The sequence below is a fragment of the Miniopterus schreibersii genome, assembly GCF_964146895.1.
Source record: "Miniopterus schreibersii genome assembly, chromosome: 3".
NCBI lineage: Eukaryota > Metazoa > Chordata > Mammalia > Chiroptera > Miniopteridae > Miniopterus > Miniopterus schreibersii.
This window is the reverse complement of record NC_138103.1, coordinates 56,440,674-56,464,977: the sequence shown is the minus strand read 5'-3', so window position 1 is coordinate 56,464,977 and position 24,304 is coordinate 56,440,674. Positions and strand designations below refer to the sequence as shown.

General features: G+C 40.3%; 2 long non-coding RNA genes across 2 annotated transcripts in view; one reads left to right on the top strand and one right to left on the bottom strand.

The window, feature by feature from the left end:
- The window catches only part of LOC308555491, a 30,544-nt gene extending 9,358 nt beyond the window's left edge, over positions 1 to 21,186 (bottom strand). Inside the window, exon 1 of the long non-coding RNA XR_013998549.1 lies at positions 20,996 to 21,186. This is a non-coding gene — a long non-coding RNA (uncharacterized lncRNA). The remainder of the gene's footprint in view (positions 1 to 20,995) is intronic.
- LOC308555490 overlaps positions 1 to 24,304 on the top strand; it is a 49,637-nt gene that overhangs the window by 11,665 nt on the left and 13,668 nt on the right. The gene's annotated exons all lie outside the window — the stretch shown is intronic.

Genomic DNA, 24,304 nt, shown 5'->3' with positions numbered 1-24,304 from the left:
AAAGATAAATTTTTTTTAAAAATGAATGGATCTATTTAGTACCCAATAAGGCCCAAAAGTCAGAAAAAGATAATAAGTATTCCTCCATCTCTTGGCATGCGCTGACTCTTTAGATATTTGGGTATATGAAAATCATATTCCCAGATGCTAACACTTTTCTCTGATTGACAGAGAATGCCCTGGATAACACCTGCATCTGCTTCTATTGTTAATTGTGACTAAGATTATAACTAAATAACACATAGAATTTATCTTAGCTGGGGTAGAAACAGGAGTCCAGGAGACCAGAGAGGATCCTTCAGAGATTCATCATAAGGGAGGATCTGGTATGCCTTAGCTACATTTCTTGGAGTTGGCTGGCTGAGCTTATAACTAGATATTGCCTGCTTCATATAAACACTGTACCCGAGGGTAAAGATAGAGACATCAGCTTCCTTCTTCTGTATTTTTATATGCAGAGCTTTTACAGAGTCATTTCTCTTTGGCTGGCTACAGACTTCTCTCTCCTCTGGGTGGAGCTGAGCTCACTCAGAAAACAGGGCAATTTTGAAAACACCACACCTATAATTGAAAGGAATTTCTTAAGGCCTTTTATAATGTATCTTTCTCTGTTGCCTCTTACATCATCCCAAATCAGACCAGCTGAATCCAGACCCCAGGTGGCAGCTGTTCAGGTTTGGCACCAAACAGCCCTGGGACCCAGGGTGTGACTGTTCAGTGAGATCAGCCATAACCCATGAAGCAGCTCTGGCTACTTTCTAACTATTTCTATTGCAAAAGGCCCTAAGTTATTTGAATCATGTCATTTTTTATTGAAAAGTAAACCAAGGATGATAAAAGAACCTGTGGCTACACACACAAGAATCATAGATTCAAAGTTGGGGCCCATAGGAACAAATCTGCATGTTCAGTGCATACTTGGGTCATGGGCACCAAGGATGGGACTAGAAGGCAAGGATCAGATCACCTCTACCACACATTTCAGCAAGGGTAAGGATTATGTGTTTTGTTTGGTTGGGGTTTTTTAAGGCTGTCTTTGGTCGAGACAGATTAATACTAATGTGACTTTTAAAAGTTATTTCTTATAGTCCAAGTCTCTTGCTATAACAACATAGTAATAATAATTCTTGGTCAACAGTATGCCAGGCACTGCCTACATATCCTTTATATACTTTCTCTTATAGAATCCTCTCAACTTTCTTAAAAACTATTCACTTGATTAGCCCTGTATTACAGAAATGGAAACTGAAAGCCAGAACAATTAAAATCTTTACCCAACAGTAATTTCCACCTCAGTTTTTCCTCTCTCTCCTCTTCTTTTCTAACTTTCTTTCTCTGCCACCTTCATTTTCCTTTTCTTTTCTTTATTTTTTTCTTGATTTTCCTTTCCCTCTTTGGGCTTCAGAAACAGGAAATTTGGAACCTTAGAAGCATACCTAAATGTTGAACTCAAATAAAAAAAGACAAATACACTGTGAAATTGCTGTGCAAAGAGAAAAAGTCAAGGGTTTACAGGACAAAGATGTGCTCCTCAGCCAGCCCCTCCCCTCTGCCGTCTTCAGAAGCTGCTCAGCTCACCTGACCGCCAGAGCAAGTTCCAGATGGAGGGAGAAGTGAGCAGCCAGCCGGGCAGCACCTGCCCCGCCTCTGTGTCCAGGCGCCAAGCACGCCAAGGAATCTGGAGGATTCCGACAAGTGAAATGTTAAGTGTAATAATACCTTCCACTGTTGGGCCTCTTCATAAAGAATGTCCTCTCACGTCATCTCATGCAGTCACTTACATTATCTCATTGGGCAGAGCGCATGTGAAGTTCCAGATAACAGCGAGATGAGGTTCCCCTAAGTTAGCCTGAGATCTGATAATAAAGAAAGACTGTCTTTCTTGTCCGTTTTCATAGTTTTCTAAGGCAATGGCACGAAGCACAGAACTGGTGGCACAAAGCAGAGCCGTCTCTGGCGACATCTGTCTAGGAGCAATGGGTAGCTTACCCCGATGCGCGCAGGTCGGCAGTGTGGGCTTAACGTGGGACTGTCGGCTGCAGAGACCTCTCTGTGGCCGCTCTCAGAATCCCCTGCGAGACAGCTTTCCAGACAGCTCATGATGGGAAAGATCTTAAATTATAAGGGCTGGGAAGGACTTTTGTGAAAAATCGGGAGTTTGGAATTGGGAGAATTAACTTTCTTAATCTTCACAGTTGGCTTGTGACCTCTGAATATATTGATCTCCAGGATTTATGGAAGAAATTTGTGTGAGATTAATAAGCTCCCCCTTATCTCTGCTCAAGGGCACTTCGGTTTGGCCTCATGTTCCTAGCAGCCCTGTGCTCCTGCTGGCAGTCCCAGCCCTTCCCAGAGGTCTCTTAGAGGTAGTTTGTCGAATTCAAAGGGCGAAATGGTAATTCCTACCAGACACTGGAATTTCAAAATCCACACAGAATTATTATATGTAAAACAAAGGTGGAAAGCGCCACGCCTAGAAGCAACGCCTCTTTAGAAAGGTAAATTGGTTTCCAGCCGAAGCAGATAGTTTCAGCCAGAGCTCTGCTTTTGTACATCAGGCAAATAAGCATTTTAATCACTCAATATATATAATATGTTCATTCAATTTTACATATATAGGGTGAACATGAAATTTATAATTTAAACCAAGACACTGTTAAGAGCAAAAGGGGGAATTAGTAACAATCACACCAGGACAATAGATATAAACCTGGACTTTCAGACAAAACAGGACATGTGGTCACCCCACCCATAAGTGAATATTTGAAACAGTTTTTTTCTGTGTTCCTCATAATAGTTTTATTACATCAGAGCATGGTAAGGATATTGTTCACTTTCTTTTTTTACACTGTGAAGTAAATTGTTTCACTTACTTGAAAAATAATCCTGCATTCTAAGTCTCAGCTAATCTGTTTTGTACCTCAGCATATATTTGAGTCCTATGAAACTGAAATGTGGATGTTCTACATATCTAAATTTCTGTGAACCCTTCAGAAGGTTAAAATACCTGCAATCCTTTCCACTATTTCAACATTTATTTGAAGATATTTAGTTTTATTTTGGACAACTTCAAAGTTTATTTTAGATGTCAAATGTCAGTTTTTCCTAAAATTCTTCAATTTTTAGCAGAGCTGTGGGTTCACCTTTTAGAAGAACTTTGAGTACTTGCATGTATCAGCAATTTACTGTTATCAGGTATCATAAACTAACCTAATCTCCAACCCCACCCAATAGGTCAGTTCCCTGCCTAATTTATGTATAGATATGTAGGGGGAAATTGGTTTGAATACACCAGATTTTAAGAGAGGTCATTTGGCTACATTTAAATATTTAATTTTATTTAACAGAGTGTTGTGTATTAGTTTTTTTCTCCTACTGTACACATTTTTGTAAGCTTTCTCAAATTTTTTGGTACTAGGTGAAGTATAAGTAAATGACCACATAAAGGTTGTGACAGAGGGAAGAAAATGGGAGTTTTAGGACTGGGAAATTTAGAGGCTTAAGTAATGGTCCACTGGAGGCAAAGATGAAGCACCTGCAAGAAATGGAGAGGATGTCTCGCACATGGATCCTACAGGTTGGATTTTGAGGTGTTCTTGATTTATCAACCTTTCTCTTGTGTCTTAACATCCAAATATGAGCTTCCCTTTCTGCATTAGTGACATAGTTGCATAAGGTAAGGGTACTACTCTAAGGAATTCTAGAATCCCTGCATTGGTCTTTGTATTTGTAGCTTATCTCTTAGCTTTTAAAGCACTAGTTGTGGGAACAACAGTTTCTTTCTGCTAACTGAAACTTCCCAGGTGAAATTCTCCTTGTTTGGAGGCATTTTAATTCTTTCCAGATAGACATTAATTTATCTAGTTTATTGGCTGAGAGTTATAATCCAACTGCAAAGTGAGCACAATGTGCTCTCTTCCTTCTGACAGATTCATGTCCACTGGCGTGTATCGTCTTCAACAAAAGATGACCAACCCACTAGGTAGGTGAAACTTCATGAGGCTTGCTGATGTTCAAAATAAATGGTGAGCTCTTATTGGAAAAGTGCCATGGTGGCCATAAAGTCCGACTTTATTTTATCTGTGTTCAGAATAAGAATCCCTTTTCATAAAACTCAATTGCTTTTTAGATAGTGCAGGCTAATAACTAGATGTTTTTCAAAACAGGTCAACATGTCTTTGAGACCAGTTTAAATAATAGCTGGTGGGAATTAGTTATTCCCTAGAACAGAGGTCCTCAAATTTTAGCATGCCTCAGAGCCTCCTAGAGAGGTGGATCTCTGCCCCAGAGCTTCTGATTCAAGGATGGACATTTCCATCAAGTCCCCAAGTGAAGTGGATTCTCCTAGTACCACACTTTGGGCTCTCTCTTACCAGTGGGACTGAGAACAATGACATCCAAGGGAAGTTGTGAAAACTCGCAAGAGGTTAACGTGGTCATTTTTAGTTAGATCTGTTTTTTACTTGCTTGTTTTCTTATTGTTTGTTTATTTGCTTTGGAAGGGAGCTGTAAAAAAATAAAAGTAAAAAATAAAAAAGAATGGCTTTAATATTCATGTCTAGGCAGGCCTAGTGTTATTTGATTAAATTTCTGTCAATGCCTACTTCCAAATCTAGTACCTCTATTCACAACCTCTCCCTCCACCAAAAACAAAGGAAAAAAATCCAAATGTTGTGGCCTTTCACCAGCACTTAAAAAGTTAACAACAGCACCAAATAGAATGGCTCAGGTCAGTGGAGGGTAAAACCAGCATTTGGAAATGCTGTGAGAACACAAATAGTTTAAACTGTAGAAGAGGCCTGAGGAAATTACAGAGGGAAAACTTTCCGTCCAAGGTTCCAGTTGCCAAGGAGTTTGTGTAGATTGCTGGAGACCTCGCCCCTCCGTGGCTCCTCTGTGACTCACTGTGTCCCTGGGAAGCCTCAGATTCAGAGAAATCTGAACCAGAGAAAACTCAGAAACTCTGCCTTTGATCTCACTGAGGTGAAATGCACCCAGAGCTTTGGTTTCTAAAACCCGGATGTTTCTGATCAAATAGACAGTAGCAGAGCCTATCTCCGATTCCTAGAAATCAGCCTGGTGCAAAGGTTAAGATTAGAGGAAGCTGTGTAGCGGGTCCCACTGCAGCAGCTGCGGGAGCGAGGCAGTGAGAGCTAGAATGCACTTGGACCAGGCTTAGATGTCTGGTTGGGTTTGGCACATCAGAGTCATTCCAGTTATGTTCTTGGAATCCAGCTCAGACTCCTCTTTTTTGGAGTTGGATGGCCTCCTACAGGTGGAAACGCCCACACATAAAATAGCTTTTCTCTCTGGATACATTATATTCTTTGCAATTTTACATTTTGCCTTTGCAGTACTAACTGGAGGCAAATATGTTCATTTTCCTTTCCCTGACAAAGAGGAGAGTATAACCTAATGCTGCAGCGCTTAGTCAAACTTTCTCTTGATCTGGATGAGCGCTTACACTTTAATGTGCATATAAATTGCCTTAGGATCTTGTTAAAAAGCAGAAAGTCTTTTGGAGCCTGAGATTCTACATTTCTAACAAACTCCCAAGGTTTGATGCCGCTGGCCTGAAGGCTGGGCTTTGAGAAGCAAGGCGTTTTATTCTCAACCCGGGCTCCTCAGTAAGATCACCCTGAGAAGCAGTTTGTTTGTTTGCTATATTTTTAAGACCAATATCCAGGTACCCATTAATTTTTATTTGACTGCTCTAGAGTGGGGCCTGGTATTTTTTAAAGAACTTCCTAGGTGATTTATTATGCAACCAGGATTGAGAAAACAAATTCAAATGAATGTTTTTCAAACTATGGATAGCAATCATTAATGGGTCAGAATCAGAAATATTGTTTAAATGAAGTAGAACTGAGCAGGACACTGTAGAGCACACTATGATTACACTATAATAATAGTGTAAATATTGTTTCCTGAAACTTTTCAGCTATATATTTATGTGGATATACGATTCTCAATGTAAAATATATTACTGAGGATAGCAGTCAAAAAACTTTAAAAGTCTCAGTTGCAACTACTTACCTCTGTCTTTATAGTGTCAAAGCAGACAAAGACAATATATAGACGAATGACATGGTGGTATGAAATTTGTACTTCATACAATTTTTATACATCATGATATATTTTCTATTGATTGATTTTCAACCATTTATATTCACACAATCTTTCTTAGCCATGGAACCTGTGTAGATTTCTGACCCAGGTTAAGATTGTCTTCTGGTTTTGACCCTCGATTTGATCTGATCATGATCAGGCTCCATCTCAAAATAGTCTCCTACTATGATTGGCTATTTTATTCTTTGTATTTTGATTAAAAACATCTGTATTTAGAGGTGAGGCTTTTTGTGGTTGTTAGTAATAATAATTCATTGTTGTTGTTAAAACAAAATAGTATTTTGGGCTTTAAAAATCTAGTCGATACAACAACACGGGTAGACCTAGAGGGTATTATGCTACGTGAAATCAGTCAGAGAAAAACAAATACCGTATGATTTCATTTATATATGTGGAATACAAAATAAATAAACAAACAAAGTCATAGATACAGAGAACAAATTGATGGTCCCCATATGGGAAGGTTGTGGGCAAAAATGTTGAAAGGGATCAATAAGTATAAATTGCCAGTTTACATACGGGTATTAAGTACAGCATAGGAAATTCAGTCAATATTATTGTAAGAACTACATATGGTGTCAGATGGGTACTAGACTTATTGGGGTGATCACTTTGTAAGTTATATAAATCCTATGTCAAAGTCCTGTGTTAAATACAGCAAAGTAGTTTTGACTAAAAACAACCAAATCACTGAATAGAACACTGTGTCTTTACACTTCTTTGTGTAATAGCATTTCACTTTGATAATGAAACCCCAACACATCTTTTGATAGACTGGGAATTTGTCATAAAATTAGATTTAAAAGGAATGCTTTGCAAATGAACAATCAATAAATAATTACCAAATGCAAGTTCCTTACTAGAAAACATAACTCTCTCATACTACTTATAGAAAAATTTTATTCTTGAACAAAAAACTAGACAATTTCAATGAAAGCTATGGTTAAAACAGTCCCCTTTTCTCAATATTTGGGATCTTGTACATTTTTTAATAACCTGTTAGTGCATTTTAACTTAGTCTACTGAAGGGATAGAGATAAAAGCTGATTGGGTACTTTTGGGGATGGTGAGAGTATTCCACTGATTTTGGCTACAATAATAAATATTTACTGAATTCTCACTGTGGGCCTGGTACTCACCTCAGCCCTTGAAGATACGGCAGTTAAAAAATAGACTACAGCTTCTGAATTCACGGAGCTTACAAACTAATGGCAGAGGCAGCTCTGTAATTTGATAAATCTGTAATTCCCAGCCATGATGAGGCCAAACGTTAGTGCTCTGAAGAGGATGCATTAGGGGACTCGTGTTTGATCAGGTGTTTCTAGGGAGGCATCTTTGAGGAGTGAGGTTTTAGTCAAGGCCTTAAAGAAGCAGGTGTTGCTAGGCCAAGAGTAGAGAAATACCTCCCCAGACAGGGAAAATCCTGGATGAAAACTCTGAAGAGGAAAAGCAGGTGTCAGTTTCAAAGGGCTGTGAGGCCATTGCAACCAGAACCCAGAGAAGTGGGAGGAGAGATACACAAGCTGAGAGCAGAGAGGTAAGCAGGCCCAGATCACACAGGGCCTGGCGGCCAGGTAAGGATATTGGCTTTTATTCTGAGGGCAGTGAGAACTAATCTTTAAAGCTGTTATATAGGGTAGTTACATAAACATCTGCATTTTTAATCTGCGGGGCAGGAGGGTCGGGGGGGGGAGGGGGTCAAAACCCATGTTTGGTTGGAAAACTCATTTTCAGATGTCAACAGAGTAACGCCTAATAGAACCCAATACACATTCGCTGTCTCTGTTACAATAAATACTTGGCATCACTCTCGCTACTGCTTAGAAAATTGATGGGAGGTATGTGCCCAGAATGAAAGTGGGAAAACCTGTTGAAAGGTGCTGTGCTCCAGGCAAGAGATGCTGTTGTTTGGACAAGGTAACGGGTACAGCTGGCGGGAAGTAGACAGAGTCATGATGTGTTTTAGAGAGAGAATATTATGGTTGGTGACTGGATGGAAGGAGGTGAGGAAGGAAGAATTAAAGGTGACTCCCAGATTTTGATTAAACCAGTATGGGAACAAGGGGGGAAGATAGAGGTTTCATGGGCTAGATTAATCAATTTTGAAAACTTTTCATTTGAGATGTCTATGAAATAGGTCTAGAAATCAGAAGCGAGCATGAGGGTGACTATAAATGCAGGAGTCGTTGGCATGTGCATAGTATGAGAATATAAAGAGGGGAAAAGTAAAGTTTTATATATGAAGTTCTTTAAAAATACTGTAATTACATTCACCAGAATATAGAGTTAGACAGAATTTGAGAAAGAGGAGTGCTTCAAGAAGGAGACAGTTCAGAAGGTGAAATGGAGACAGGAAACAAGCCAGTCCAAGTTCTGGAAAAGAGAGCTCCAGACAGGGAAATAGCAACTGTGAAACCCCCGAAGGACACTTAAGTAGGATGCGCCTGAGGAGTAGCGGAGACTTGGTTGGACTGGAGCAAAGTGAACAAAGAAGGAACTAGGGGTGGAAAAAGTGAAAGGATTAAGAAGTACAGATCGGTAGGTACAAAATAGTCCTGGGGATGTAAAGTACAGCATAGGGAAAACAGTCAATAATATTGTAATAACTATGTATGGGGCCAGGTGGGTACTGGAAATATCCAAGGGAGCACGTTGTGAAGTGTATGATTGCCTGAAGCTAATACAAAACAATATTAAATGTCAACTATAAAAAAATAAAAAAATTTAATGATGAATGCAAGAAAGACCTTGCTAATGCATGGACATAATTTATTTACAGCCGAAACTAGTTTTCAACTATTTGTTCTTCGAATGACTCGTTAGCTAAATGTCATGGAGCTGCCCCTATGGTAGGGGCTGGGTGAGCAAGCAGGACAATCTGAAAAACCTTTGAAGGCAAATACCAAGGGAATACTGGAACCTTTCCCAGATGCTTTGCTGCTAGGAGACTCTGCTACAATACAGTTTGTAGCGCGTAGCAAAAAAGAGACAGATGTGTGATATGGAATACTGGCCCAGAGAGAAAAAGAATACATGAAAATTGAAGTGACAAGGTAGCGTGGAATTTGTAAGAATTTAGAATTAGGAATAGACACCAGAGAGTTTGCTCTCTCTCTCTGCTGTGACACAGTCTGAAGGCAGCCTTCTGTAAGCCAGACACCTGATGATGCCGGCACCCTGATCTCAGGCTCCCACCTCCAGAACTGTGAGAAATAAATTTCTGTTGTCTCCCCCAACCCGCCTATGGTATCTGTCATGACAGCCAGAGCAGACTGATACAGTCACAAAGCAAAAATTATGTGGAGGTGGTAGGGACCAGATATATCTCCTCACAGAGTTGGCTAACTGGCCCCTGTGCGGAGTTCTAATTTCCAGTGTGAACAAAAGTAGAGAGTTTACTTGGCATGGGAAAGAGAAATGACCATGGTTTTGAATACGATTCGGCTCTGAACAGTACAGACAAAAGGACAACTCCCGAGCCCCGGCGGCTAGCTTCCTTCTGCCCGTTTCCCTGTCATACTCGGTTTCTGTCTCTGGAAAGGGCCACGCGGGAATGTAAAGAGAGCGGTTCCACAGGTTGCATGATTAGTCAGTTCTCCAAGGAGACTCAAAACGCCATCTGCTGCTATTTATTAGATCACTCCAAGCCATAAAAGTCTATTGATGAGTGGTAGCCAATGACATGCCATCGCAATAAAGATAATGCAATAGCCATGACATAAAACGGTTACCCATCATCGTGGTTATGTTTCAATTGTTTCTCAATGCACCGAGCACGTTAAAGGCTGTATTTCTAGGTGCCAAACAGAATTCTGGTGCTGGAGCTCCTCAGAGGCACCTGCTGTGAGTGGAAGGTAACATTGCGATGATTATTGCTGCCTGGAGAGTGATCACGGACGTGTGCCAGCTGCCTGCGCCGATGCTGGACTATGTAACAGAATGGATCTAAATCAAACTGAAAATCAAATCACTTCACTTTAAGCTATTTAAATTTCTTAACAAAGCAGACTTGCAAGAGGCTGACTTATCCTGTCAAATTCTGTGACTGTACTTTGGGGAACAGGCTGCAGCAAGGCTGCAATGAGGCGTAAGTACAGTGCTAGTCTAGACTGTTCCTAGGATACCTGCTTCACAGCAGTGCACTGAGTATCTATTTTTCCTCCTGAGGCATGCAGAGGCCTGAAAAATAATCTTGTTTTTTGTTGGGTGTTTGAACCTGCCCAGTCTAATTTCTGAAGGAAAGCGTCCTCTCCCTGCCATATCAAGTGAATCACAACTGATTTCTAATCACCTGCCCAGGGCTGAGTCAAAGTGGCCCCTTTGACCTCAAGAGTGAGAGGTTATTAAACCCGCAGCCCCGGATTTATTGGCCAACTGATCTTACTCCCGAGATAGCTGAGAAGTCAACAAGTAGCCCAAATCATCAAATCTGTACCAGCCTTTGCTCTCCTAGTGCAATCTCCACAAAACCTGAAGGATCCCTAAAATGCAGAATCCCAGATGTGATCTACACGGACGAATAGGGGACCAGAGACTGTACTGCTCAGCAAGGATCCCTGTGCTTTCCACATTCCCCAGCCTCCCTGGCAGTGAGGTCTGGGCCATGTGACTGGCTCTGCACACAGGACAAGTAGAGGAACATTGTTACCTCCAGGCCAGCTCCGTAAGACGCCCTTCCTTCCCGGTCTTCCCTGCCTTCCCCCTTGGAGGCACTGGTGCAGTTGTATTACTACAAAATAGGGGAAGTCGCCAGAACTGTATCAGGCCAGAAAATAAGGGAGAAATATATTTTTTCTTTGTTGTATTAAACCACTGTGATTTTAGGAGTCCGTGGGTTATACCTGCCAGCATTGGTAATCCTGACTAATATAGGCTGTCTTCTGCCTGCCTCTGGATTTGTATTCAAACACTAATCTTGTAGTTTGGCTAATCTGATCAAGCAGGGCTTGGAGTATGTGTACACAGCAGTGAGTTGCACATTGTGGGAAACACCAAAAAAGTATAAACTACATTCAAGGAGATTATGTGAGAGGCAAGGATAAAATAGTTAACAGGTCAAACTTTAAATAACAGTGGTTTCTTATAAAGAAATTCAAAATAAGGAAAGATAAATGTGGGTTGGGTCTACCTGAGGAATCTCCAGGTGTTAGTCAAAGGCATAACCCCAAGTAGAATGACAACAAAAATAAACAGTAAATAGCTAAGTGACCTAAGAAGGTATTTCTGTTGTGATTGTCATGTTGGGTGCTAACACTTTCAAAGCTGATCATCAGAGAGCTCACTGTTTTCCTATGTGTACTTTAGGCCTTAGAATGGCTTCCAGTTTTTTTAAAAATCAAGAGCTTATCCTCCAGTCAAAATTCTTACTTCATATCACAACTTCTCATAGGTAATATTTACAAACAGCACATAACCAGGGGGGACTCAAAAAAAGCAAAATACTAACAGTGAATTGAAAACACACACACAAACACTATATGAGAGACTCCTTTGGAAAAGATAGCAAGTAGACCAATTTGGGAAGATGAATATGGATTGGAAAAGATGAAATACACTAATTATTTCTCCAATAAAAATCCAACCGATATTTCCCTGGGAAACTTGACCAAGCTTTTGGAATATGTAAATTCCATGTTAAAAAACAACACCTACATCATATAAGTGTAGGAAGGCCCAATATTGGGAATGTGTTTCTGTATGAGCTCATTTTAGTTCAAGAATAGATTGTCCCCAAACATATAAACCTGGAGAGATGCCCTATGTACTGTTCTAATTTTATATTATGATAATCAGAATCTTTATTTAACTGAACATTTCTAACATGGCAAGTAAAATCAATCAAAACATGTTTATTAAGACTCTATGATATATCTCAAACCACTTATGACACAGACATTGCCTTGCCTTCTGGGAAAATAAAAACACAGACTCCACGCAGTGAAAGAAGAAACAGATAATACGTAGATAATAAATAGGTGAGATTAAGCACATACATTGTTTAGAGATCAAAGTTTAAATCAACTCTAGAGCTGCAGGTGTAATAGAGTCAAGTGTTGGGTTTATGTGGGGAAAAAAAAGGCATATATAGGCAATCTGAAAGCTAAATTATTGCTTGTGTAAAAAAGATTCATGTAAAAATACAATAAGCCAAGCCACAAAAACACTTTCTTTCAATTGATGTGTTCATTTATTATCTTTATACTTTAAATCCTCACTAATGTCAGTATTTCATTCTGAAGGATAGAGGCTATTTGTCCAAATCATAATTTCCTTATATGGACTCAGATATCAGCAATTCCCCAATGAGAATTTCAAAAGAAGTTTTCTTGAAACCCACTTAACTTTGCTGGTTGATTTTTATTGTCAACCTAATGAAATATATATTATCTGTAGAAATGAGTAATTTCATGTCCACTAAAGGTATTATCACATGACTTTTTTAGAACTGTAGAAGTCTAAATTAACTTATATTTGTATAGGCCTTTTTCACAGATATTATTTCACAGTCATCCAGTAAGGAAATTTATTTATTATTTGTACAATACAAATAGAGAATCTGTTTACATTTAGTGTAAAATAGAGCGGGGACTCAAACATGAATTCTCTCTCTCTAGTTCCTTTGTCACTTCTTGTTTTATGAAGCATTCAAAACTAGAATAGCCCAGTGGGGCGAGGCTCAGTGATTGAATATCAACCTAGGATCCAGGAGATCACGGTTCGATTCCCGGTCAGGGCACATGCCCGGGTTGCGGGCTCCATCCCAGTCGGGGGCGTGCAGGAGGCAGTCGATCAATGATGTTTCAACTTTCTCTCTCCCTCTCCCTTCCTCTTTCTGAAATCAATAAAGATATATTTTTAAAAAAATGAATAAAACTTTCCTAGTGTCTACTTTAACAAAGCAGATTGCAAATAACCTATTTTCAACATAGGAAAGCAGAGACAAAATAGGAAAGGTTGTGTGTTTTTTATTGACGACTGAAATGACACAGAAAGTTAGTGGTATTGAAAGACAAAATCTTTTCTTTAAGTTATGAATTAGAACAGCATGAATTCTTAGAGAATCAGCTGAAAAGTAGGAATGAAGCAACAGTCTAAGGAAAGAATTATTTTTGCCATGAAAAATGGCTTATATTCTTTACAAAACAAAGAAGCAAAAAAATATATACTTGATTTATACCTCAGATACATATCTTTTGGGATTTGAATTAAAGAAAACAGGGAAATAATGTGATATTTGGCTTCTAAAACAGTCCTTTCAGCATAATTTCTCCACATTAAGTTCATTTAACTTTAAGTTGTTAAAATTTTGTTCATTTTCAGATGACTGGGGTGTATCCAAAAAACCAGTGTTTAATACATATTTCTGCTGAGTATGTCCCCTCTTTCAGTTTTAGGCTACTGTCATATGGGCTCCCAAGATCACAGAATGGTTAGTTCAAAAGTGACTTTCTCTATGGAGCCTTTGGTTAGAAATGGTTGCGTTTCAGAGCCAAAGTAGTAGAAACTGCCAGACTGATTCTGAGCAATTGATAAAGAGGCCTAATATGTACCTCATGGTTCATTTTTAAGAGTTTGTCCCTCATCTCCAGGTGTTTTCATCTTTGATGTTTTTTTCTTCATTACAACCATCCCTGATCCTTACAGACATTTTCAAATGTTTCTTCTTCCTAAGAGATTTTTTTTTCCTGCATTTCTTTCAGTCTCCAACGATTTTTACAAAATTTCTAGAAAAAAAAAAGTGACACTTGATGCTTCCGCATCTATTTAATGCCTCCTCCTGAGCGCCACAATGTGGCTGCCATTCCTCCCTTCTGTGGGTCTTTTCCCCAAACGTCCCCAAGGACTCCTGTGTTAGCAGGCAGGGGAGCCTCGCCTGCCACACTGTCGCAGCATTTCAAGTTTGATCTGAACTGGCTGCCTGTGACGTCTGTGCTCTTCTGGACTCGGCCCTGTTTCCGAATTGCTTTTCTCCCACCCATTTGGCCTCTCCCTCTATTTAGTTGCGTGGCTGAAATGTAAGTGACCCCTCGGGTTCCACACTTGGCCTCCTTTTTTCTGCTCACCCTGGACAGTCTCTCTTGGTATCACTCAGGATTCTACTGTGACCTCTATACACTGATGAGCCTCCACAATTTATCTTCCCTCTTCTGATCTTTGTAAGCCTAAGCCTATCTGTTTCCAGATGAAAGCTCAGTATTTCCACTTGGATGGGCCTTGGTCACCTCAGAATCGGCATTCTTTCTTTCCTCCCAATTTTCCTTTTTCCCGTGCCTCGGGCCCTTCTTGGGTGAACAGCATTACCATCTCCTTACTCATCCAAGACAAAGAATTTAAGACATCGCTAATGTTTGCTTCCACCTAAAGCCCCTTTAAATAGTTTAATCTCTTTGCCCGAATTCTTCCCCTCTTCTCTCGTTCCTGACTCCTCATAGCTCACACTCTTATCTTCAATATCCTGGGCAATAACAATAGTCTTCTAACTTGTCCACACACTTCCAATCCTTCCTAATCCAGTACATCCAGATGATGATCATAAGCATTGAAAATGTTGTAGGTGGTGGGAATGGCACTGGGGTGGGGTCAGACCAGACCTGGGTTCGGCAACCATGGTACTTGAGCTCTGGCTAGGGAAGAATTCAGAACCAAGACTCAAACAATAAGAGAATGTTTATTTTTAAAAGCACTGAAGTAAAAGAAATAATTCATAGGAGAAATGGGCTGAGGAAACAAGTATAGAGGCAAAGGAAGGGCCCTAGGAGCTTGGGAGTGAGGAAGGTAATGGTAAGGCACCTGGTGGGGGCGGGAGGGAAAGGCTCGGGCATGCTCCCAGGAGGGAGAGCGCTCTGGGTCCTCCATCCTAAGGGTTTTAAGGGTGGAGATTTTAGGGGAGTCCCAGGGGAAGATCTCAGTAGAATAGTCAGCAGCTTTCCAGATTTGTTCTTTTAGGGTCGTGGTCTCCACTGATTGGCCTGTGCCAGGACGGGGGGTCATTAGTCAATGCAGCTGGTCCTAAGGTTAGCTATGGGGGTCACTTGTCTGGTTTTGCTGCTTTTCTGGGCCTGGAGCTAAAATACAACTGTGGCCTAAATGTTATCTCTTGGGAGGAAAGGTCAGCGGGTCCAAACTGCATGACTATCAATATACTAGAGGAGGAAAGATCACCCTGGGGACCAGGTCCTACCCTACAATTGTCCTGTGCTAAGTATTTGGGGCTTTCCAGCCTGGTGACCTTCTGTACCTGACCCACTGTCCTTTCTCTGCTCATGTCTGTCTAACTTCACACCACCAAACTATTATAGCTTATCACCTGATGAGGTAGAATTCATTGGGAAAACGCATCACAATAACTTTTTTGGTAGGGGAAAAAAACACTTAAGAGACTCCATAAACCTGAATAATCTCTCTTTCACATGACTTCCTGTCAGAGGAATACTTCTAAAGTGAAAATATATTCCATTACTTCCCTGCTTAAAACTCCAGAATAGCTTTTTATTATCTTCAGAATCGAGGTAGAGAGAACAGGGTCTTGTTTTCCACACCAGTCTCATCTGCCTTCCCATCTCATTTGCCATTCCTTAGTCACTTCATTTCTGCTAAAATTGTTCAGTTTCCAGAGATCACTATGTTCTTTAACTCTGGACTTCATACATTCTGTTTCATTTTGTTTTTCTGCCCAGAATTCCTTCTTTCCACCCATTCTTCACCTGCCAGGTGACTATTCCTCCACTATGTAGCTCCTCTTTACTTCTCTAAGCTCGTTTCTCACCACCATCCTCAAAGTAAAACAGCATTTAACCATTCCCAAACTTCTTTTAGTCCTTTGAAACTGTTCTTTCTTGCCTGGGTGCATGTACAAAGCAAGTCTGTACATGCAATTCTGTCCTGACCACTGTTCCCCTGCTTAGCTTGCCTGACACTTTCTTAGCTTTCAAAATTCAGTTCAGATGTCACTTACTCCCCAGGCCATTCTCTCTACTTGGATTAGAACATGTTTTACCACTCTCAAAGCACTGTACTATAAAGTGGTTTTAAAATCTTTTTTCCTATTTGATTTCAAGTATAGTGCATTAATTAGGGCACTCCTAGCAATTGTAGGAGATAAACTCCTACATCTAAGTAGTTTAATGCAATAGAGGTTTATTTCTTGCCCATAAGTTCAAAACAGATGTTCCTGATTGTTAGGTGGAACTACTCCAAGCATAAGTTAGGGTCTCAAGTTCTATCTTGCGGCTCAGCCAGTTTCAGTATGTGTTTACTCTGAAAAGGGGGAAGGAAGTGTTATGGGTCAGGCCTGCTAGTACCACACATGACTTGTTCCCACAGGTCATTGGGCTCAGGCACAGGGCCACACCTAATGAAAGAGGCTGGGGAAAGAAGTCAAGCTATACACCTAGGAGGAAATGCAAGTAGCTAGCTGAACAGACATCCAGTCTCTGCTAGATCTAGGCACTACTTTTTATCTATGACCAGTACCAGTCATAAGCCTCACCTGTAGTTGAATGAGTGAGTGGATGAAAGGCAATAGATCTTACAATTCTCAGCACTGAGCAGACTAGCACAATAATCCATAAAATAAAAGCCCATGAAGAACCTAGAGAGATTCAGAGGAGAACCAGAAGAGATTATTAAGGAATTGGAAATTAGGTCTTTGTGAAACAAACAGAAGTTCTAGATTGTTCTTCAAGAAATAAAATAACTAGAGAAAAACATTTATCGTGCTTTTTAAAGTTATCAAAGTCTAATTCAAGCACTGGCCAGTGTGGCTCAGTTGCTTTGGCATCATCCCATGCACCGAAAGGTTGCCAGTTCCATTCCCTGTCAGGGCACATGCCCATGTTGCAGGCTTGATCCCTGGTAAGGGGCGTGCAGGAGGCAGCTGATTGATGATTCTCACACACTGATGTTGCTCTCTCTCCCTCTCCCTTCTTCTCTCTCTTAAAAAAAAAAATCTAATTCAAGTACTTCAAAATATTATACTCATTCTACCACCAAGCTTTGTTTGTTGAAGGGCTTTTTGTTTTTTTGTTTTGGTATAACTAAGATTTCTAACAAGAAACAGCACTTAGGGTAATTTTTTAAAATTTGCAGGTTATATGAGATTTGCTAAAAAAGGTCATGATATGTAACTCTTGAGTAACGTCTTATCTATAGATTCTTTAATTGTAGAAAAGTTAATTTTTCAGATTAAAAAATAAAAGCTGAAGTAAGAATTCACTCTTTTGATGCTACATAGTGATTCTTTTTTCTGCTTACTTTTACCATGTGTGATAAAGAGCAGAAAAGTTAGGCATAATGAACTAGGGTAGAATTTCTATGTGAGTCTCTTCTCTCCAGCAGTTCCTGTCTGATTGAAACAGTTAAAAAAAGAAATGAAGACAATGCTTGATTCCTTGGTGGGTCTTAAGTTCTGAGGTTAAGATCCTAGTCCCAAAAGATGTCTTTTTCCAAGATTATGGTCAGGATCATTGTAAAAAGATGGCCTCATGCTAACCATGTTAATGACAATTAAATATTTAAGAGAAAGATTTCAAACTTTAATTAAGATTATTTTTTTTAATTTCTGGTATACATACTCTCTTTAAACAAAGGGTCCAGAAATACTGCTTTAGTTTATGTCACAAGTAAAATGTACATGAATAAGCTCTAGAATTGGAAGTAGCATAGTATAATGGGAAAACACTGAGAAGGGAATCGGGAGTGTGGGTCTCTTCTCCCAGTTCTGGCACAAGCAATGCAATCCTAACATATAAAATTGAATTAATCTAAGAGAATTGTGGATATAAATCCTGTGTATCCGAATACTAGGCAATATAGGGATTTTTATATATGAGCACTAGAGCACAGTGGTTAAAAATGGAGCTTTGTTTTAGACACATGAGCAGAGCCGGGACGATGGGCCAGGTACAGAAACTCACCAGGGCAGAAAGCCCCAGATGCCTAGCAAGGGGCAAAACTGGGAAAACAAGAACCTTGTCCCCAGGGGAACCTGTCCTCTCCTAGCATATCTCTTGTCATGGGGTTTAGGCCCCCTGAGCATTTCCTCCCTAAAGATATCTAGGCTTCAGCTGTATTTCAGCTCCAGGCCCAGAAAAGCAACAAAACCAGACAAGTGACACCGTGGCTACCTCAGGACCAGCTACATTGACTCATGATCCCCTGCCCTGGCACCGACCAATCAGTGGAGACCACAATCCTGAAAGAGCACCCCTGGAAAACTGATGACTATTCTACTGAGACCCTCCCCTGAGACCTCCCCTCAGGTTTCCACTTGCAACAGAGAGATAAGTAACCTCAGGACAAAGGACCCAGTGCGCACTTCCCATCAGGGGAGCAGATCAGCGCCATCTCCTTCCCCTTGGACCCCATGAGACTTGCAACCTGGGGAGCAATGGGCAGCGGCAGCTCGTCCCCGACTTACCCCCTGAACCTGCCTCCAAGGCCCCTTCTCTCTCCGACTTCCCAGTGAGCCAAAGCAGCCCAGCCTGGGCTCTCCTGCTGCTGCTTCTGTGCCCTTCCTTGTTTCACCGTCCTAAGTATATGTTTGCTGCCATCATGGTCCCAACACCCTTTGGCTCAGTGCTGTGTGGCCCTTCCCTTTGGATATCCCCACCCCTACCCCCTTTTCCTTAAATAAATTCAATGGTTTTTTTTATTCACCATCTGAGATGGTTATTTAGCCTACCCGAGCACCGCCTGCTTTAACCTTTCACTTTGGAATGAGATACACTTGAATTCACTTCCCGTTACATAGACTAAATGTGTCATTTTGGGCAAGTTACCTAATCCCTCTCAACTTTAGGGAACGAGGATAATGAAGGTACAACAAAGTGACCCACGGCCCTGCAAATGGTTGGTTTGAGAGAGAAGGTTGATACAAGGCTTTTAGCACATAGCTTGGCGCTTTGTTGGATGTCTACGCACTTAAGGTTATTGTCATATGCATTTAAAACTCTGCACTCAGCTGTTTGCCGGGTGCTAATTTGTGGGCAAATAATTTAGCCTGAAACAAATAGTCCCCATGAATACTCAACTTGCAAACAATTTCAAGAACATTACAGAGCATTCTTTACATTACAGAGATTACTTGATTCTCATTTTCACAAAGATAAAAGGGGTACAGTGAGAAAATGGGTTATTTATATGCTGAGGAATGTCTTTTGCATTAATTAGAATTGTTGAACATGAGAATGGCTTATTTCATTCCAGACTCAGAAATTTCTTCTGTTTCTATACAATTGTTCCTTCTATTGTCTCCGATTTTAAAGATCTCCAATTTTATGTCTGAATTGATAAAACAGGAGGACGATAGGCAAGGGACATCCTTAAGAAATTAGGATAAGCTAAATTAGGGAGCTGGTTTCTCTCTCTCTGTCTTTCTCTCTCACATGCACTCACACGGGTGATTTATTTTTAATGAAAAAATTAAATATTTCAATTACATCCACACACTTGCTTCAGGTATAAGACAAAATCAATTATATCAACCACAACCACTGGCCAGAGAAAAACCTAAATAATTAAATTTACTTATATATTTTCACTGATATTCACATATAATAATTTAAAATAAGAGCTTAAATTAATAGGTTCCTTGAAACAATTAGCAGTATATGAAGTATATTGCCCTGGATATTTCTTTCAAATTTCAGAAGAATGATAAAAGTTTGCCAGAGAATATGGAATAAAACTTCTTTATATATGCATTATAAGATAAGCTAAAAGAAAACTTATACAGGCTAATGCTATTCTTAAAATATTTACTCTATTTAAAGAGATTACCTTAAAATAGAGTCATAGGTAAAATATTGGGTGAGGTGGAGAGGAATTAATATCAATTCTTGTCTCATGTACATATAGATTATTCACTCAACATATTTTTAATCTTCTATGGAAGATACCATGCTTGGTACAGGTAATATTATGAAGAACAAGATAGATACAGTCTCTCCTTTTGTGAAGCTTAAATTTTAGCAGAGAATACATACATGAAATAAATCCTTAATTATTTGTTTAATTGGAATTGTGACAAATGCTAGGAAGAAGTACAGAAAAAGGATTGAATATAATCAAGGGAGACTTCTTGGTTTGGGGAGTGGGGATCAGGGAAAGGCTGTAAATGAGTGTCATTGAGCAGAGCTCCGAAGGATGAGTTGGAATTAACTAAGAGAAAGCTGGGGCAGGAAGGAGCAGAGTGGGATGTTTCAAGCAGAGGAATCTCTTTGCTCAGAGACCCAGAGAAAAACAGTATGTCTAGAATCTGGCTACATTAGAGAGGTAGGAGCAATAAGATTTTTGGTCTAAATTTATCCTAATAGCAATGGCAGGTCATAGAAGGGACTTGAGCAGGGAAGTTAATTTTATTTCTATTTTTAAAATTTCCCTCACTCCAGCTGCAATGAGGAGAATGGTTTGGAAGAGGCAAGAGCTGTTGAGGGAGATAAGACCTTTTGCACTGGTCCAGAGTGAGAGATGGTGGTGATTTGACGGGGGCATGCAGGGGAGATAGACAACAGTGAATGTATCCACAAGTTCTCTTTGAACCCTGGGAAGTTCTCTTATTTTCCTATAAATCAACTATGCATTATATTTTAACTCAGCACTTCTAGTTGTTTTTTAGATCACAAGTACTTTTAAAATATCTAATTAGCTAAAAATATGTTTTTAAAGAAAAATATTAAATAAATAATAATATAGGCAGATGTGTTACCATAGCAAAAATCATGAAAATGTTACTGAAATGACTGACATTTAAGAATTACCCCTCTAGAAAATTAACAATGATGGCAATTGTATGCATTTGCTGGCACTGCCATTAATGGAGTACCACAAACTGAGTGGTCTAAACAAAAGAAATTTATTGTCTCACAGTTCTGGAGGTTAGAAGTCTGGGATCAAAATGTCGACAGGGTCGGTCCTCCTGAGGGCTGTGAGAGACAGTCTGTGCCATGTCTCTCCTCTAGCTTTGGTGGTTGCTGGCAATCTTGGACATTCCTTGTCTTCTCCTGCATCACCCTGATCTCTGCCTTTATCTTAACAAGGCATTCTCCCCGTGTGCCTGCCTGTGCTCAGCTTTCCCCTTTATATAAGGACACCAGTCATATTAGATCATCAGGGTCCACCCTGCTTCAGTATGACCTCATTTTAAGTAATTACATGGGCAACCAATGACTTTATTTCCTAATAAGGTCACATTTTGAGCTACTGGGAGTTAAGGATTCATCATATGACTTTTTGAGGGGCACAGTTCAACCTGTAACAGTAGTATTGGTGAAGTTCAGATGTGTTAGCCTCCTAATTCATCCTTGCTTTGAGGTAATGCTTAAAAAAAATCTCTCTGTCTGGATTAGAGTATTTTCCATTAAAGAGCAGAATTCTGACTCCAAAGGACCTTACTAGCTGAAGAAGAATGATGTGTGAAAGGCGGCGCTGGCACTAAGTGCACAGGCCTCACAACAACAGTAATGGTAAGAATTTACTTTCCTAACAACTGCTACCGAGTTCTTAGAAGACACATATTTGTAAACCAAATCAGAGTATCTTGCTTTGACTGGAAAGTCAATTTCAACTGTTTTTTTATGAGTACCTTCTCTTTCCCTGAAGTTCCATGTAAATGAAATATATGAGAGATCACTTTTCAACAAACAGATATATAATGTGATATCTTAGTAATTAAAACAGCAGCATCAATACAGATCTGATTTCCCACATCATCCAATCCTTTTAATCATATAGTCATCAGAGAGCATTGACACACACTAAATGGAGCCAATGACACTTTCTCTTCAGTAGAGTTTTCATTAAAGATCTCACAGAATCATAGAATTAATGAGCTTAAAGCAATTGTGGAAATTATGTAACTGGGGATTTCCAGCTGGATTGAGAGTTCATGGAAGTCTGAGGGGTGGAGGCAGGTGGGGTAGGGTGGGTAGAGTGGTGGGACAATGGGAAGGGAGCAGGTGGAAAGGGATTCTGACCTTGTCAGCCCAACTCCAGTCCAGCCCAACGTGGGGTGGTCTGCTTTCATCACATACACAAAAGTACATATTGTGGTTTTGTGTGAAGAAAGGATTTCACATTTTATAAAAGTGAGAAATTGTGACTTATTCAGACTCTTCTAGCTAGCCAGTGAGCAGCAGAGCCCAGGTAGAATCAAAGTTGTCTTTTCTGCCAGCTCATATGAAGCTACATCTTTCCCTTTTCATACAAAAGCAAGGAGGGTCCTTTTAGGGTAAATGTGCTGTCTGCTTTGATCAGATGAGCAGCCCATGGCCTCATAAAAATAGCCCAAGAGTAAATTGAAGCATTTTAGCTCAGGCCCTGCAACATAGGATTTTTGTAATATAAAGTCATAACTCTTAATGTATGACCTATTATACATTTCAAGTTAATAACAAATCTAGGCCTTTATTCCTCATCTGTAACTCTTTCTCAGTTCAATGAGGAGCATTTAATTTTTTGGTTTTTTAATTTTTTAATTTATCTTTATTGTTGAAAGTATTACGAGTGTCCCATTTTTCCCCCCAATTGACCCCCTCCACCTCGCTCCCACCCCCTCCCCAGGGCTTCACCCCATCATTGTCTGTGTCCATGGGTTACACTTATATGCATATAACTTCTTTGGTTAATCTCTTCCCACCCTCCACCCCCTTCCCTCTTTCCTCTGTAATATGATCGTCTCTTGCATGCGTCAGTGTCCCTGGATCTATTTAGTTCGTCAGATTCCTTTGTTCATTAGCTTCTTAAAGGCCCTTCAACATTTCCTGTAGAGCTGGTCTGGTGGTGATGAACTCCTTTAGCTTTTTCTTATCTGTGAAGCTCTTTATCTGACCTTCAGTTTTAAATGATAGCTTTGCTGCGTAGAGTAATCTTGATTGTAGTTCCATGTTTTTCATCACTTTGAATATTTCTTGCCACTCCCTTCTGGCCTGTAAGGTTTCTGTTGAGAAATCAGCTGACAGTCGTATGGGTGCTCCCTTGTAAGTAACTAATTGCTTTTCTTTTGCTGCTTTTAAGATTCTCTCTTTGTCTTTAACCTTTGGCATTTAAATTATGATGTGTCTTGCTGTGGGCCTCTTTGGGTTCCTCTTCTTTGGGACCCTCTGTGCTTCCTGGACTTGTAAGTCTATTTCTTTCCCCAGGTAGGGAAGTTTTCTGTAATTATTTTTTCAAATAGGTTTTCAATTCCTCGGTCTCTGTCTTCCCCTTCTGGCACCCCAATAATATGAATGTTGATCCTCTTGAAGTTGTCCCAGAGGCTCCTTATGCTATCTTCATATTTCTGGATTCTTTTTTCTTTTTGCTCTTCTGGTTGGGTGTTTTTTGTTTCCTCGTGTTCCAAATTGCTGATTTGATTCTCAACATCCTCTACTCTGTTGATTCCCTGTATATTATTCTTCATTTCAGTTCGTGTAGCCTTCATTTCAAATTGGTACTTTATTATGTCATTGATTTTCTCAGTTGTTTTTGTAATACTCTTATTAATATGGTTGAGCATCCTTATAAACAAAATTCTGAACTCTGCATCTGTTAGCTTGCTTGGATCTATTTCATTTAGTTCCTCTTCTAGAGATTTATTTTGTTCTTTCCTTTGTGACATGTTTCTTTGCCTCCACATTTTGGCTGCTTCCAGGTGTTTGTTTCTATGTATTAGGTAGAGCTGCTATGTTTCCTGGAACTTGTAGTGTGGCTTTGTGTCATAGGTGTCTTGTAGGGTTCAGTGGCTCAGCCTCCCAGTCACCTGAGCTGGGCCTTCTAGGTGCTCCCCTGTGTGGGCTGTGCACTGTCCTGTTGTAGTTGAGCCTTGGTTGCTGTTAGTGTTAGTGGGAGGAATTGATCCCCAGGCCAATCAGCTGTGAGGACCAGCTGCAGCTACAGCCAGAGAGCTGCTGTGCTGGAGACACCCCTATGGAGCAGGATTTACTTCAGTGGAGCTTTGGTGTTCACCAAGTGTGCCCCTTGAGTGTGTCACTCGTGGATGTGGTAGGGTTATAATCCAGCGTGGTCGAGTCTGACCACCAGGTGCACTGTCTCTGGGGCCTCCCGGGAGGTGCAAAGTCAGCCGCTGCCAGTGCCTTGCCCAGGGCCACCCAGCATGAGCTACACAGCAAACCGTAGGTGGCTGCTCCTTGTGCTGGGCTTGGAGGTGCCCAGGAGAGGCCAAGCTATGAGCCAATGC